This window comes from Myotis brandtii, unplaced genomic scaffold (assembly GCF_000412655.1).
Source record: "Myotis brandtii unplaced genomic scaffold, ASM41265v1 scaffold133, whole genome shotgun sequence".
In the NCBI taxonomy this organism is placed as follows: Eukaryota; Metazoa; Chordata; class Mammalia; order Chiroptera; family Vespertilionidae; genus Myotis; species Myotis brandtii.
In genome coordinates this window covers 1,267,666-1,281,531 of record NW_005354718.1, presented here as the reverse complement: position 1 = coordinate 1,281,531, position 13,866 = coordinate 1,267,666, and the positions used below count along the sequence as shown (strand labels likewise).

The window sequence follows — 13,866 nt, the reverse complement described above, 5'->3', positions numbered from 1 at the left end:
GCAGGGAGAATTGGTTGCTGAGGATTTGAAATGATCCATGAACCAAAGCTAGAATGAAATGCCTAACATTGTTGAACCTAGAATCAACACCCTAAACGATATTTTACTGACTCACAGATGCACACATGAATTCATTCTTTTTATACAAATACCTTATATATCAAAACGACAACTCCAAGCGGTACTTCTGAACTGTTGAACTGTGATAAAGTGTGAACATTAGAATATTATCAAAAGTGAACTGGTATTTAATTTGGTTTGAATCCAGGCTTGGGTATCCCATAAAGGCTACTAGCCAAGTCCCATCCTCATCCTGTAAGGAGTGAGTCTAGGTAACCCTGAGGTCCTCCTACCTTTGGGAACATCGATGGGGTTTGCGGAGAGTCAGAGATTCCCAAATAAGACTGATCATGGAGGTAAGACTGACCATGAACTCCCCCTCCCCCCCATCACTGACGACCCCAGATACCTATCAGTCAGGTACGCTAGAGCAAAGGTTCCCGTCCTGGATACTAGGCTAGACGAGCGGACTCTCCAGCCCATCACAGCCCCACGTTTCTGCACTTGTGGTCGCATCTACAGGTGGGTCAGCGCCCCTGGGCTGGGTGCCCTCTGCAAATTAGGATGGCTGGGATGTGCAGACTAGGTCCTGAGTGGTTAATTCCTGTGTGTGATCCCCCTTCTCTATCCTCTGATTCACCCCCAACTCAGCCCTGTCCAGGATGAGAGGGCAGAACAAGAGTGCAGGAAGTGGCAGGAACAGCCTGGAGGACAGCGTCTCCTCCAGCATCCATGTGCCTCCCTCTGGCCCTGTTCCCATGGCGCTGTGCTGGGCACAGGGAGAGGGACCAGGCACACCCCCCTTTGAAGAGCCCTGGCAGCTGGCAGAGGCATTCAGGTCGAGGGAGTTGTCCATATGCTGCCATTCTACAAATTGGGCAGGAGCTCTAGACAGGGACGCTGAGAACTGACATTTCACCACGGCCAGTGGCTCTTGGAGCCCCACCAGCACTGGGGCACTGGCCAACCCGAACTGTCTGGGAAGGCACGCTGGGCGGGGCGGGGCGGGGCGGGCGCTTCCTGGCTCATTCTCAGCCTCTGGCTGTCGGGGCCTGCTGTAACGTCTGAGCACCTACAGCTAGGGCTGGGAGCCTGGGTTAGGACCAAAGAGGAAAGATACGGATCGACTGTGGTTTAGAAACACAAACACATTATCCTTTCCCTGCACTTTCTGCTGCATGACTTGAAAAGCTGCCTGGGGATCAGGAAGACTGCTGACAAGCTCACTCACTCCCAGGGCTCCTTTCTCTGGAAGACTCTGCCCTCCTCTAGTAATAGTAATAATAATAGTAATTATTATTACTGCCAATTATATGCTTCCGGTGGGCCAGGCCCCGTGCTAAGCTATTTATACACATTATCTCAGCCAAGTCTTTGCCACAACCTTGGCACAGAAGCATGATACTATTGTTCTCATTTTACAGATGAGGAAACTGAGGTTCAGAGTGGTTAAGGAACCAGCTCAGGGTCTTGTGATGATTGAGTGATGGAGCCAGATTTTCAACCCAAGTGTATGCCCCCAGACTGTTCTCTTAACTCCATCCTGCTCAGAGGCCCCTGGTTCCAAGGACTGTCTGTATGACTTGACCAAGTTGGGTTAAGTTCCTGGGAACAGTTGCTGGGGGAGGCACTGATCTTTGGCCTTCTGTGCCACCCTGGATGGGTAAGTCATGTGACACTGAGCGGTGGGGGATAACCCTCCCTCATTTCTGACGAGGGCGTGAGGACCCTCACACAGCAGTGGGTGTGAGGGGCAGAGGGGGCCGCCGGTGCTCCCACCCTGTCACTGAGCCTCTGCTAGGAACCAGGTGCTGGGCTGCCCCAGTCATGAGTCAGCACCCTGCCTGAAGTCCCGGCATCCAGCCTGTGTCCTTCACAGACCCGGCGTGGGCCCAGCACCAAGAGACCCACATGCAGGCACTGCTGGGAAGGTGGAGCCTGGCTCACCTGCTTGCTACTTGGCTGGAGGAACCCCCTGGAGCCTGGAAGAGGCAGCCTCTGGCCCTAGGAGAGGTGCAGTCTTTATAGTAGACTAGAGGCCCGGTACACAAAATTCTTGCACGGGTGGGGGGTGTCTCAGCCTGGCCTGTACCCTCTCGCAATCTGGGACCCCTTGGGGGATGTCTGACTGCTGGTTTAGGCCCAATCCCGCAGGGATCCCTGCTGAATCGGGCCTAAACTGGCAGTTGGATATCCCTCTCGCAATCCGGGACTGCTGGCTCCTAACCACTGGCCTGCCTGCCTGATCACCCCTAACCCCTCTGCCTGCCTGCCTGATCGCCCCTAACCCCTCTGCCTGCCTGCCCGATCGCCCCTAACCACTTGCCTGCCTGCCTGATCGCCCTAATCACTCACCTGCCTGCCTGATTGCCCCTAACTACCTCTGCTTCAGCCCCTGCCATTGTGGTTTGGTTCGCCCTAACCACTCGCTTGCCTGCCTGATTGCCCCTAACTACCTCTGCTTCGGCCCCTGCCATTGTGGTTTGGTTCAGAAGGATGTCCGGAATGAAGTCCGGAAGGTCGTTCGTCTATCCGGTCTAATTAGCATATTACACTTTTATTATTATAGATTCCTTCATCTCCCTCTCTTCCAGGTTGTCTAACAGCTGTCCCTTCCTGTTCTTGGGGTGGCCTGAGCAGTGTCCCTCACCCTGATGGTCCCTCACCATCTCTCTCTGCTGATGAGGCTGAGAGGCAGGTGGCCACCTCTGAGGGCCTGGGAGCGTGAGTTGAGGGAGTTAACATTGCCAGGCCCGTGGGGTCCTTAAGCAGAGGAGAGAGAGAGAGAGATTAGCTGTAGATAACATGGCTTCCTGCACGCTCGGAGCCCTTCTGTCTCTCTAGACTGCCAGCCCGTCTCAGCCTCAGCTTCTTGATGTGTATAAGGGGGGAGGGATGTGTATAATGGGCCAACCTCCTTTCAGAAGGTAGGGAAATAATGAGATCTAGGACATTGGAGTGCAGGGGCCCGGAGGATCAGCACCCCAAACCGGGTGAAAGGTTCTTGACCCTTGGCCCTCATAGCTGCTACAGGGACTGAGGAGGAGAGTCCCCTCTGCCGTGCCTTGCATGCCTGTAGCTGCCATGGGGAGCCACTGAGCCCCGTTTGGAGTGCCCCAGGGGCAGGATGCCAGGGTTCTTCCAGGAGAACTTGCTAAGAAGTCAGTTCTGCAGATCCTGGAGAGAGAACCCAGCCCAGGGGCAGCACTGTCTGGGCCCAGTTAGGTATTTGGGAAAAGTCCATGGGGCTCTCCTGCCTGGCGGCTGCCCTGAACCTCAGTAGAGGGAAACTCCCACATCCAGAAGCCTCTAGCCCAGCGGTTCTCAACCTGTGGGTCGCGACCCCTTTGGGGGTCGAACGACCCTTTCACAGGGGTCGCCTAAGACCATCGGAAAACACGTATATAATTACATATTGTTTTTGTGATTAATCACTATGCTTTAATTATGTTCAATTTGTAACAATGAAAATACATCCTGCATATCAGATATTTACATGACGATTCATAACAGTAGCAAAATTACAGTTATGAAGTAGCAACGAAAATAATTTTATGGTTGGGGGTCACCACAACATGAGGAACTGTATTAAAGGGTTGCGGCATTAGGAAGGTTGAGAACCGCTGCTCTAGCCTCTCTCCACCTTTTCCTCAAGCTCTGCACCTGTGATAGGCTCCCTGTGACAACAGAAATACACAAGACCAGTCCTCCCCAAACGCAAACTGACACTGGGCCCAAACTTGCTTGACTGTCCCAAAGGGGCCTGATGACCTGGACAAGCCACTCAGATGCAGGGTCCACCGTCTACCCACCCCAAGAGGCTGAAGCAAGGGCAGCGCAGGCTGGGCACCCTTCCCAGGTACAAGGGGCTATAAGCCACCCTGGGGAGAGCTGGGAAAAGAGAGAGTCACCTCTGTGCTGAGAACACTTTTTTAGAGACATGATAAATTCACTTAATATCTTCTCACTATGATCACTTTGCAGGTTCTGCTCTGAATGGGCTCCAAAGTGCCATCCAAATGTCTGTTGCTGGCAGTTTCGCTCTCTGGCTGGCATTTTTGCTGGCAGAACTAACAGCTGGAAGCCTCCTTGAATGGAAGCCATTCATTGTCCTTCCTCTCCCTCCTGAGCCTCTGGTGGCTGCCCCAGTCTGGAGTGGGTGCCCAGGGCCTGACTTTAAGGAAGGACAGGTGAGTGGGGGGAGTAGGAGGCATGTGGCCCGGTAAGGGCTCAGGCCAGAGAAAGGAAAGAGTCTGAGGAAGCACAGTGTTGGCTGTCCAAGCCCCATGCACAGCCCTCTGGCTGGAGCGCCTTAACTCTAAATGCACAAGTTCTGCACAAGTTCACGGACTGTGGGCTGTGTGGTCTTACGGGAGCACTGACCACCTGGCTGTAGAGCTCGCTGGACTCTGCCTTCTGTGTCTGCCCTGCGCTGTGCTGTGCTCAGAGGGTCCTGGAGGGGTGCAGGCAGCTGCTGCCCTCCCTTTTCAGGGTCATTCCTTTCTGAGTCTCTGGCCCACACCTTGACTGCCCCATGGTAGCAGCCTTCGGGACCTTCATGTGAGTGCTGACATGCAGGGGCCTGGCGTGTACGGCCAAGCCCTCACTGGTGGCTGGCATGACGCCCTTGCTGGGATGATGGACCATCTGGAGGCAGCTCCTCCTCCTGTCCTGACCCCCCTCCTCCACAGGAGCCCGCACCCTTGCGCTCTCCTGCCCTTGCATTTGTTCTCCTGGCCTTGGCTCCATCCCACCTCCGGGTCTGAGACCTCCACTTTTCTCTACTGTTCCTGACCCCAGACACACCATCTCCAGTAAGACCCACTGCAGTGTAATACGGAAGTCTTCTTGTCCACTTGGGCCTGGTGATAGGGTGACAGATGACAGGCCTCCTGCTTCTGAGATCCAACATCTGATGATGGCCATTGGACATTTATACTCCTGCCTGGGGTCAGAGTATATACCGTTGAAAAGGCTGCCTCCCCTAACCTCTGCCCAGATTTCCCTTTCATTCCTAGATGCCCTCATCACTCCCTCCTTCTCTGGCTTAAGGCAATGACAGCCTTCTAGTTAAAATGTAAAATGCTTCCTGGGGCAAATACAACTTGAGTCCATCCATTTACACTCAGAGAGTGGCCTGGGTGGGGTGGGCAGAGCCTCTTCTTGGGGGCTCTGTTGACCGAGCAGGAGCTGAGCTGGGGCTCCATGTGGAGCAAGATGGGGGCAGGGGTGGCAGGACTAGGGCCCCATTAGGGCAGGAGGCACAGAGGAGTGCTGGGACCTGTCCGGCCTCCCACTTTGTCAGGTCAGGCCACCTCTCTCAAGCCATCAAGTGTCTGTCTGTCCCTCCTCGGGGTGCCTTTGATGCTGCTGCCTATGGAAAGGCAGTCTGGGTGGTGAGAGTAGTGGACGGGGAGCCGGAGAGCCCAGGCCTGACACTGGCCCTGCTGCAGCCGGCTGTGCGCTCCCAGGACCCACTGTCCTTCTCTGGGGCTCTTCTTTCCTCTAACAGTTTGGGGGCCGGATTAAACATTCTTGGGGACTTCCTTTGGCCTGCATGTGCTACGGCCATCCAAGGCCAGCTCCTTTCTGGAGCAGCCCTTTCCCCCTCTGTGCTTCTACCTACTGACCTGGGACTGTGCTCTTGACGGTCAGGGAGGCTGTGGCATAACGGGTCCCCGGCTCCCTACACCCTCTGTGCCTTTTTGCTTAATTCCACTTGAAGCCTCATTTGAAGCTGAAAGAAAGAAAATGGAGGCTGGAGGCTCTAGGCCAGGAAGCTGAACCAGAGAACCAGTCCTTCCGGTTTTAACCCTGCCGCTGCTGCAGCCTTCAGGAGCGGGGCACACAGGCAGGCGGCAGGGGGCCGTGAGCACGGTGACTGGTTCATTGCTATTTGCCTTGGGGGGACCTGCTGCACTGGGACCAGAAACCGGAACCATGTGGCAGCTGACCTGAGCTTTCTGTACTTTCTTTTCTGAGCACCCAGAGGCCCCCACTCCAGGTCCGGGGCAGCCTGAGTGTGCAGATCACAGCCCTGCCCCACACCCTTAGCCAGAGGCTCAGGGGCCTGAGTGCTTTGAGGGTTGGGCAAACCAGAGTCAAGCAGGAAGATGCCGGCATTTGCCGACAACACAGCACTCTGAGGGGGCACTTTTGCCACAGAGAACCCATAGGTGTACAAAAGGTCCTCATTGTCTTTCTATAAAGACTTGGGTCTTTGCACTGCCTGATTTGTCATAGTGAGATTTTATAACCAGAGTCAAGCAGGAAGATGCCGGCATTTGCCGACGACACAGCACTCCGAGGGGGCAGTTTTGCCACAGAGAACCCATAGGTGTACAAAAAGGTCCTCATTGTCTTTCTATGAAGACTTGGGTCTTTGCGCTGCCTGATTTGTCATAATGAGATTTTATAGAAAACTAGAGGCCCAGTGCATGAAAATTGAAAATTCATACATACATAAATATAGAGACACAGAATCACAGAATGCTTGAGGTGTTTGTCAAAAGTTGTCTGTTATTTTGTCTTGTCAGCAAATCTTCAGGTTTAAATACAGTCTTAGAAGGCATGGTATTAAACGGCTCATCATTCCACAGTGCATTTAGTTTTTAACACACTGGGAAAAAATAGCCATTAGTTAGTTCTTTTATCTCTTTCTGTATATATTTTTTACATGTCTATATTTTTTACAGTATTAGAAATACAAACCAGTCTCTTTTCCATTCCAAAAATGTTTCAACCTTTGTCTAACTTATCCACTGGAGGGCAGTAGAGAACCATTCAGGCCATCCTTGATTTTGGACCTTCTAGGCTCTAATCTGACAAGTCAGACCTTAAAATTTAATACATATTTCCTGCTGATAAAATGCCACAACCAAAGTACCTTTTTAGGAAATCTATTTGATCCCCTAAAATCACAAATGTAATTTTTTGTGGTGGGACTTTTATACAGGAGCTGGACTGAGTGAGGCTTCCTAAAATGCCAGGCCACAAAAGTACAGTGGGTGTGAATATTATCCCACAAACTGATATGTAAAGACTAGAGGCTTGGTGCATGAAATTCATGCACGGGGGGTGGGGGGTCCCTCAGCCCAGCCTGCCACTGCAGCTGCTGGCCCTCAGCCCTCACTTCTTAGCACTGGCCCCGCCCACTGGTGGGTGGGAGGTGATCTGGGGCCAGGCCAGCTGGGGGAGGGGCTATGGGAGGTTGAGGCACAGCAGGTTGCACCCCGTCCAGCCTCTGTGGAGGCCTGGCACCAGGACGGGACCGCGCTGCTGCCTCTGTGGCTGCCTCTGCAGAAGGGGCAGCAGTGGGACTGGGACCGCGCAGCCCCCTCTGCTGCGCTGCCTCTGTGGAAGGGGCCTCGATACTGGACAGGCCCATGCTGCGGCCTCTCCCACTCCCGCACTGCCAGCCCTCAGCCCTCGCAGCACTGCCGCTTTGTCCAGAAGGATGTCCGGTCTATCTGGTCTAATTAGCATATTACCCTTTTATTAGTATAGACTAGAGGCTCGGTGCACAAAAATTTTTCACTGGTGGGGGAGGGAGGGTTGGGGGGTTTGTCCCTCAGCCCCACTTGTGCCTCTCACAGTCTGGGACCCCTCGGGAGATAACCACCTGCTGGCTTAGGCCCGCTCCCCGGGTGGCAGATGGCAGGCCTGATCCAGGGGTTGGGGTGCCACCCCGGGTCGCGCACATGGCAGGGCCAATCCGGGGGTTGGGGCACTGCCCCAGTTTGGGTCGCACATGGGACACCCGGGTGGGCTGGCAGATAGCTGCTGCCCTGCCCAGCCACCTTGGGTCCCTTTGCTGGGGCTGATGAGGCCACATGTAGTTATGAGGGAACCCATTTTTTGTTTGTTTGTTTGTACACTAATTCCCCCAGGACCTTCTTAGCACTGGCCCCGCCCACTGGTGGGTGGGAGGCGATCTGGGGCCAGGCCAGCTGGGCGAGGGGCTATGGGAGGTTGAGGCACAGCAGGTCACACCCCGTCCAGTCTATGTGGAGGCCTGGCACCAGGACGGGACCGCGCCGCTGCCTCTGTGGCTGCCTCAGCCCTCAGCCCTCGCAGCACTGCCGCTTTGTCCAGAAGGATGTCCAGAAGGACGTCTGGAAGATGTCCGGTCTATCTGGTCTGATTAGCATATTACCCTTTTATTAGTATAGATGCTGGCCAGTGTGGGTGTCCCTTTGCTGGGGCTGATGAGGCCACATGTAGTTATGAGAGAACCCATTTTTTGTTTGTTTGTTTGTTTGTTTGTACGCTAATTCCCCCAGGATATGAAAGTCTGTCATGTTCTGGGTTTGCCTTGTTCTAGGTGAACAGAACCTGGGATTACCTTTCTTAAATTCATAGAATGATAACCCTTTGAGTCTGAGCCTTATGATTCTTGGGCATTTCTAAGTCACATCATGGTAGTCAAGGAGATTTCTGTGGTCTCCTGGCTGGCCCTCTGCACGAAGCACCTCCAAGTGTGTGCTTTAGATGGGGCTCATTAGTACGTAGTTCTTCAAGGAATCAGGGCCACCCTGTGACAAGATTGCGGGCCAAAGAAGAGTGTGACCAGAGTCAGACTTTTGATTCCTTCACTATATACAGTCCATGTCAAGTTCTCAAGACTTCAAACTCTAGAACCCCGCAAAAGAAGGAAACTCTTAATAGGCTCAAATCATTCCTTAGAGAATTTCAGTGGATAAACAATTTGCTATTTGGAAAAGAATGGATCTGGTATTGCTTTCCTTCCCAGCATTATTGGGCATGGATCTATTAGCATTCTGAAAACTAGCTTTTCTTCAGGGAAGGGTTCTCCCAAAGCCGCCACCTCCATGAAGCCTTTTCTGATTCCCCTGAAGACCCCAGTGTGGTCTCTCCCTCCTGGCATTTTGTTCCTCTAACACTAATAGTCATCACAATGATAACATCGCTGGACAGGCCCATGCTGCGGCCTCTCCCACTCCCGCGCCACCAGCCCTCAGCCCTCGCAGCACTGCCGCTTTGTCCAGAAGGATGTCCAGAAGGACGTCTGGAAGATGTCCGGTCTATCTGGTCTGATTAGCATATTACCCTTTTATTAGTATAGATGCTGGCCAGTGTGGGTGTCCCTTTGCTGGGGCTGATGAGGCCACATGTAGTTATGAGAGAACCCATTTTTTGTTTGTTTGTTTGTTTGTTTGTACGCTAATTCCCCCAGGATATGAAAGTCTGTCATGTTCTGGGTTTGCCTTGTTCTAGGTGAACAGAACCTGGGATTACCTTTCTTAAATTCATAGAATGATAACTCTTTGAGTCTGAGCCTTATGATTCTTGGGCATTTCTAAGTCACATCATGGTAGTCAAGGAGATTTCTGTGGTCTCCTGGCTGGCCCTCTGCACGAAGCACCTCCAAGTGTGTGCTTTAGATGGGGCTCATTAGTACGTAGTTCTTCAAGGAATCAGGGCCACCCTGTGACAAGATTGCGGGCCAAAGAAGAGTGTGACCACAGTCAGACTTTTGATTCCTTCACTATATACAGTCCACGTCAAGTTCTCAAGACTTCAAACTCTAGAACCCCCCAAAAGAAGGAAACTCTTAATAGGCTCAAATCATTCCTTAGAGAATTTCAGTGGATAGACAATTTGCTATTTGGAAAAGAATGGATCTGGTATTGCTTTCCTTCCCAGCATTATTGGGCATGGATCTATTAGCATTCTGAAAACTAGCTTTTCTTCAGGGAAGGGTTCTCCCAAAGCCGCCACCTCCATGAAGCCTTTTCTGATTCCCCTGAAGACCCCAGTGTGGTCTCTCCCTCCTGGCATTTTGTTCCTCTAACACTAATAGTCATCACAATGATAACATTATCTTTGCTGAGCACTTATGTGCCAGCCATGCTGCTAAGGGTATTTGCATATAGCCTTACTTAATCTTCTCAACCGCCCTAACTCATAGGCACTATAATTATCTCCCTTGGACAGGAAAGGAAATTGAGACCTAGTGAGATGAGGTAACTTATCTGAGGTCACCCAGGCAGGAAGAGGCAGCCCCGGGCCTGACACTCACCTGCTGTTAACCATCCACTATTCTGCCTTTTCCTATATATCACTCTGAGAATCTGTCTTCTGCCCATAACAGTAGAAGCTGTTTCTTCCTTTGTGTTTTCACTCTTGGCTAATCTTTTTTTATTCATCTTTATAAAGTTCTATGTTAAGAACCATCCCCTGGTATTGGTCTAAATTTATAAATTATCTGGACTCAATGGCTAACAATTACCGTGATGAATCGGGGACCCAGAGTGAACAGAAGGGCAGCCCCCACCCCCGCCCATTGCTGATCATGGCTCTCTGCAGCTCAGCTGGTTTCGGGTGGGGTTGGCCCCATGCTCAGCTTTCCTTTCCCTCCTCTGCTGAAGGACTGTACACTCCCCAGGGCAAGGGCTCTGTCCTGGTCATTTCGTGGCACTTCCTCCCACCCCCTGCTCCTGCCACCAGTGTTTTGTACTTAGGAGGCAATCCCTGTTCTCTGCCTACAAGCAAGTGAGCCAGAACAAGGTGCCAAGTGCCATCTCCAAGGGCTGCCTGGAGCACTCATCTTGCCAAGAAAAGACATATTCCCCTTCATGTCACACCCTTCACATCTCACCTTAGCCCTTAATGGGCCCCAGGGCTAAGCTCGGAAGAGGGGCTTCCAGTCAGCTTGCTCTCCCAGGCAGGAGGCCCAGCAGGGGCCAGGAGACTGAGAGCTCTTCCTGCCTCTGAAGCTTTCACCTTTCCATGCTCTTCCAGCCTGTGGCCCACTTCTTTCCACCAAGGCCGGTTCACAGACATGAACTCTCTTCTCAAAGCCCTCACAGGGGCAGCTGCGGAATGCCTGTGGGTGCGGGTTGTCAGCACCCTTCCTACTGCCCAAGTCTTAGAAACGGCTCCTGAGGGCTGGCCTTCCCACTCCTGGTGTAGAGGGCATCCTGTGAGAAGGGCCCTGCTTCAGGCCGCAGGACAGCTTCCCATGAGGACTTTGGGCCTCTGCACCCAGGACAGAGTGTGCTAGAGGTGTCTCTGGGCCCCTTGGGTAAGGAATGCAGTCTCTCAGTGTCTCCGCCCACTCCCTGCCACAGAGGTGGGCAGGCATAAGACAGTCAGTGTCCAGGGCCTCCCTCCGCCATCTTAAACTCCAGGCAGGCTTTCCCTCTCCTGCCCCCATACCTGGCCTCTACCTTCTGCTCCCTCCGGGCTCCATCAGCTGCCACCCTGCTAGCCTGCTGTTTGTCGGGCACTCCACAGCCTCTGCCACTCTGAACCCAGCTGGGCACCAGCTGCTGCTCAGCTCTGCACACACGAGAGACCCCCCCCCCCCAGGCTTGGAGTCACCTTTTGCAGGGGGGAGAGCAGGACTTGCTCATCCTGGAGCCAGGTGGGGACATGTCAGGGTTCATCCTGATGCTGGGCTCATGTGCCCCTCCTGCAGCACCTTCCCTATGCCTGGCACGTCCCAGGAACTCAGCGCACAGAGTCAGTCTGTCCTGGGGACCCATGCAGCCCCCACACTCCCCCCTTGTGGCTACCCACAGGGGCACACAGCTTCCCACCCAAATCAAGTGCTTCCAGAACAGAAGCCTTGCTCCTGGTGCTCACCCACTCCTGACTAGGCACTAGGGTTCCCCGCTTGCCCTCCTGATCTGCAGAGGGACCCCTTGCTTGGCCCAAAGGCCTGATTCCCAGCTCGATGAGCTTCCATGGGACCCAAGGGCCCGGCAGCCCAGAGCTTATCTTCAACTCTTAGAGCCCAGTTCCCGGCGTAGAAAAGAACCCCCCCCCCCCCCGCCCCCGACCTTGGTGTGTGACACCAGGGAAAGAACAAACCACGCTATATTAGCCTTGCTTCTTGCTTGGGCCCTGGCACTTTAACACCCCAAGCTCATTGGGCCTGACACCCTAGAGCAAACCAGGACGCTAGCGCCTGCAGCAGGAGTGAAGAGCCCAAGGCCCTCACTGCTCAGCCAGGCCCCCTGAACCCGGCCTGCCACTGAGTGTCAGGGTCAGAATCTGTGCCCGGTTAGGCTCTGCATAAGGGCATGACTTGGAGCTTGGGCCCCAAAGATGCTCCGTAAATATCTGTGGGATGAATACAAGAGGGGAGCGTCCTCGAGGCGGTAAGGTAAGAGGACATCCTGGAGGGTGTCCTGGTGGCACTGGCTCGGCCCAGCAGGAGGGGAGGCACAGGTGGGAACAGCAGAAATAAGCATTTCGCTCTCTAGCCGGGAAGCCAGAGGCCAGCTTGGACTGGGATGTTTCAAAATCCATCTGGAAAGGGAGTGGCAGGTAGGATGGGGCCCACAGGAACCCACAGCTGCTGCCCCTGTCCCAGATGGCACGTCGCCTGGACACCTCCACATCCCCACCCCTGCCTGGGAAGCCCGAGCCTATGTAGGTAGCCGGGACCTTACCGTGCCGCTCCTCCGGGCAGCTGGGCCTCGAGCTCCCCACTGCAGGCTGGTGCTTGTCTCTAGCCCAGGAAGCGCCACTCCCTTCAGGCAAGAAGGGAAAAAAAAAGAAAAGAAAAAGAAAACCTCAGTGCTTGTCTCACCCAGCCGCTTCTCCCAAAGGCTCCTGGTTGGTGTCGTCCTGCCTCTGTGGGCACACAGCCGCCTCCCTCCGCAGCTTACTCACCGGTGTGCCCGTGAGGCTGCCAGCTGTGTGGGGGAGGCGGGGGGGCCCACGCCCCTCGGCCTGACACGCACCGGAGCATGCCTCGTGGGGGCCAGGCTGAGCAGTGGCCCCTGGCTGGGCCCTGAGTATGGGGAAGCTGTGCCCTGGCCGGCGCTCTTCTCAGGAAACGCACCCCTGTGAGCTTGGCAGAGAACACACATAGATGCTGACTGGCACTGCATGGGCGAGTGACAGCATTCCTGGGTAGAAAGCTGTCTCCTTAGTGCCCAGGGCTGTCAGAAGAAGGAGCAGCAATGTGCTGTCCGGCCGGCTGGCGGGTTGGCTTCCATCCTTGGCCTGCCCCTCGGACCGCTCCCTGCCTCGGCATTCTGCCGCGTGTCTGAGCTGTGGACTCAGAGGGCCTGGGCTTGTCTGAGCGGGCGCTGCTCTCACCCTGCTCAGGCCAGGTGCTTGTGTCCCTTTCCTACAACACCTGTCTCAGGACCGGGGCTGGCCCAGCATCAGTTAGGACGGGCTCCTGCCAAATCCCGCATCCTCGGCTCTCTGTGGGCCCCCTGCTGTCCTCAGCACTGGGACAACACACACTCTCTGACACGTGGGGCCACACCCAGCACAGAGCCACCTACCTGCCCAGGTCGGCCTAAGCCAATCCAGCCTCGCTCTCCAAATGCCACTCTGACCCTAGAAGCCACTCATTTACAGAAAAATCTCGTGGGAGGTGAGTTCAAAGCCAGCCCGGGAGAAATCCAGTCGGCATGGACCAGACTCCCCTCCTCTCCTGGCACCTCTGGAGGACAAGGCAGCCGGATCACCATAGCGGCTATTGCACTTCGGTGGCTGGCGTCTCTCCCATGGCACTTCCGGCCCCCACAGCGTCTTCTATAACCTTAGGAAGGGGTGGCAGAGTCTCAGCAGGTCCCATCTTCCTCGGAGCCCAAGGCAGGGAGGGGAGGCTGGAAGGGGCGGGACTCAGATGCAGCTCCAAGTTTCCAGCTCCCAAAATAATCAGATGCAAAAGAGAAGAAAGAAACCCCCGGGCCCGCAGGTGACTCAGTGCCAGTGGGCCAGCTTAGTCACCTGGATGGCTGCTCCCGCTCCCGGCACGGCAGGCAGGGAGCAGCCCTCCCCCACCTGCTGTCCACGGCTACGAGAGGGAGCGCG

The 13,866-nt window shown here is 54.5% G+C and overlaps 1 protein-coding gene across 3 annotated transcripts in view; it reads right to left on the bottom strand.

Annotated features, from left to right (window-relative positions):
- PAK6 (p21 protein (Cdc42/Rac)-activated kinase 6) overlaps window positions 1-13,866 on the bottom strand; it is a 43,068-nt gene that overhangs the window by 29,018 nt on the left and 184 nt on the right. Inside the window, exons 1-2 of one of the 3 annotated variants that reach the window (XM_005860236.2) lie at window positions 13,332-13,860; window positions 12,483-12,563 (exon numbers count right to left, since the gene is read on the bottom strand). The gene's annotated coding sequence lies outside the window, so the exon portion shown is untranslated. Of the gene's footprint in view, window positions 1-12,482; window positions 12,564-12,705; window positions 12,887-13,331; window positions 13,861-13,866 lie in introns of those variants that run through there. The other 2 variants (XM_014534778.1, XM_014534777.1) reach the window with 2 other exon arrangements.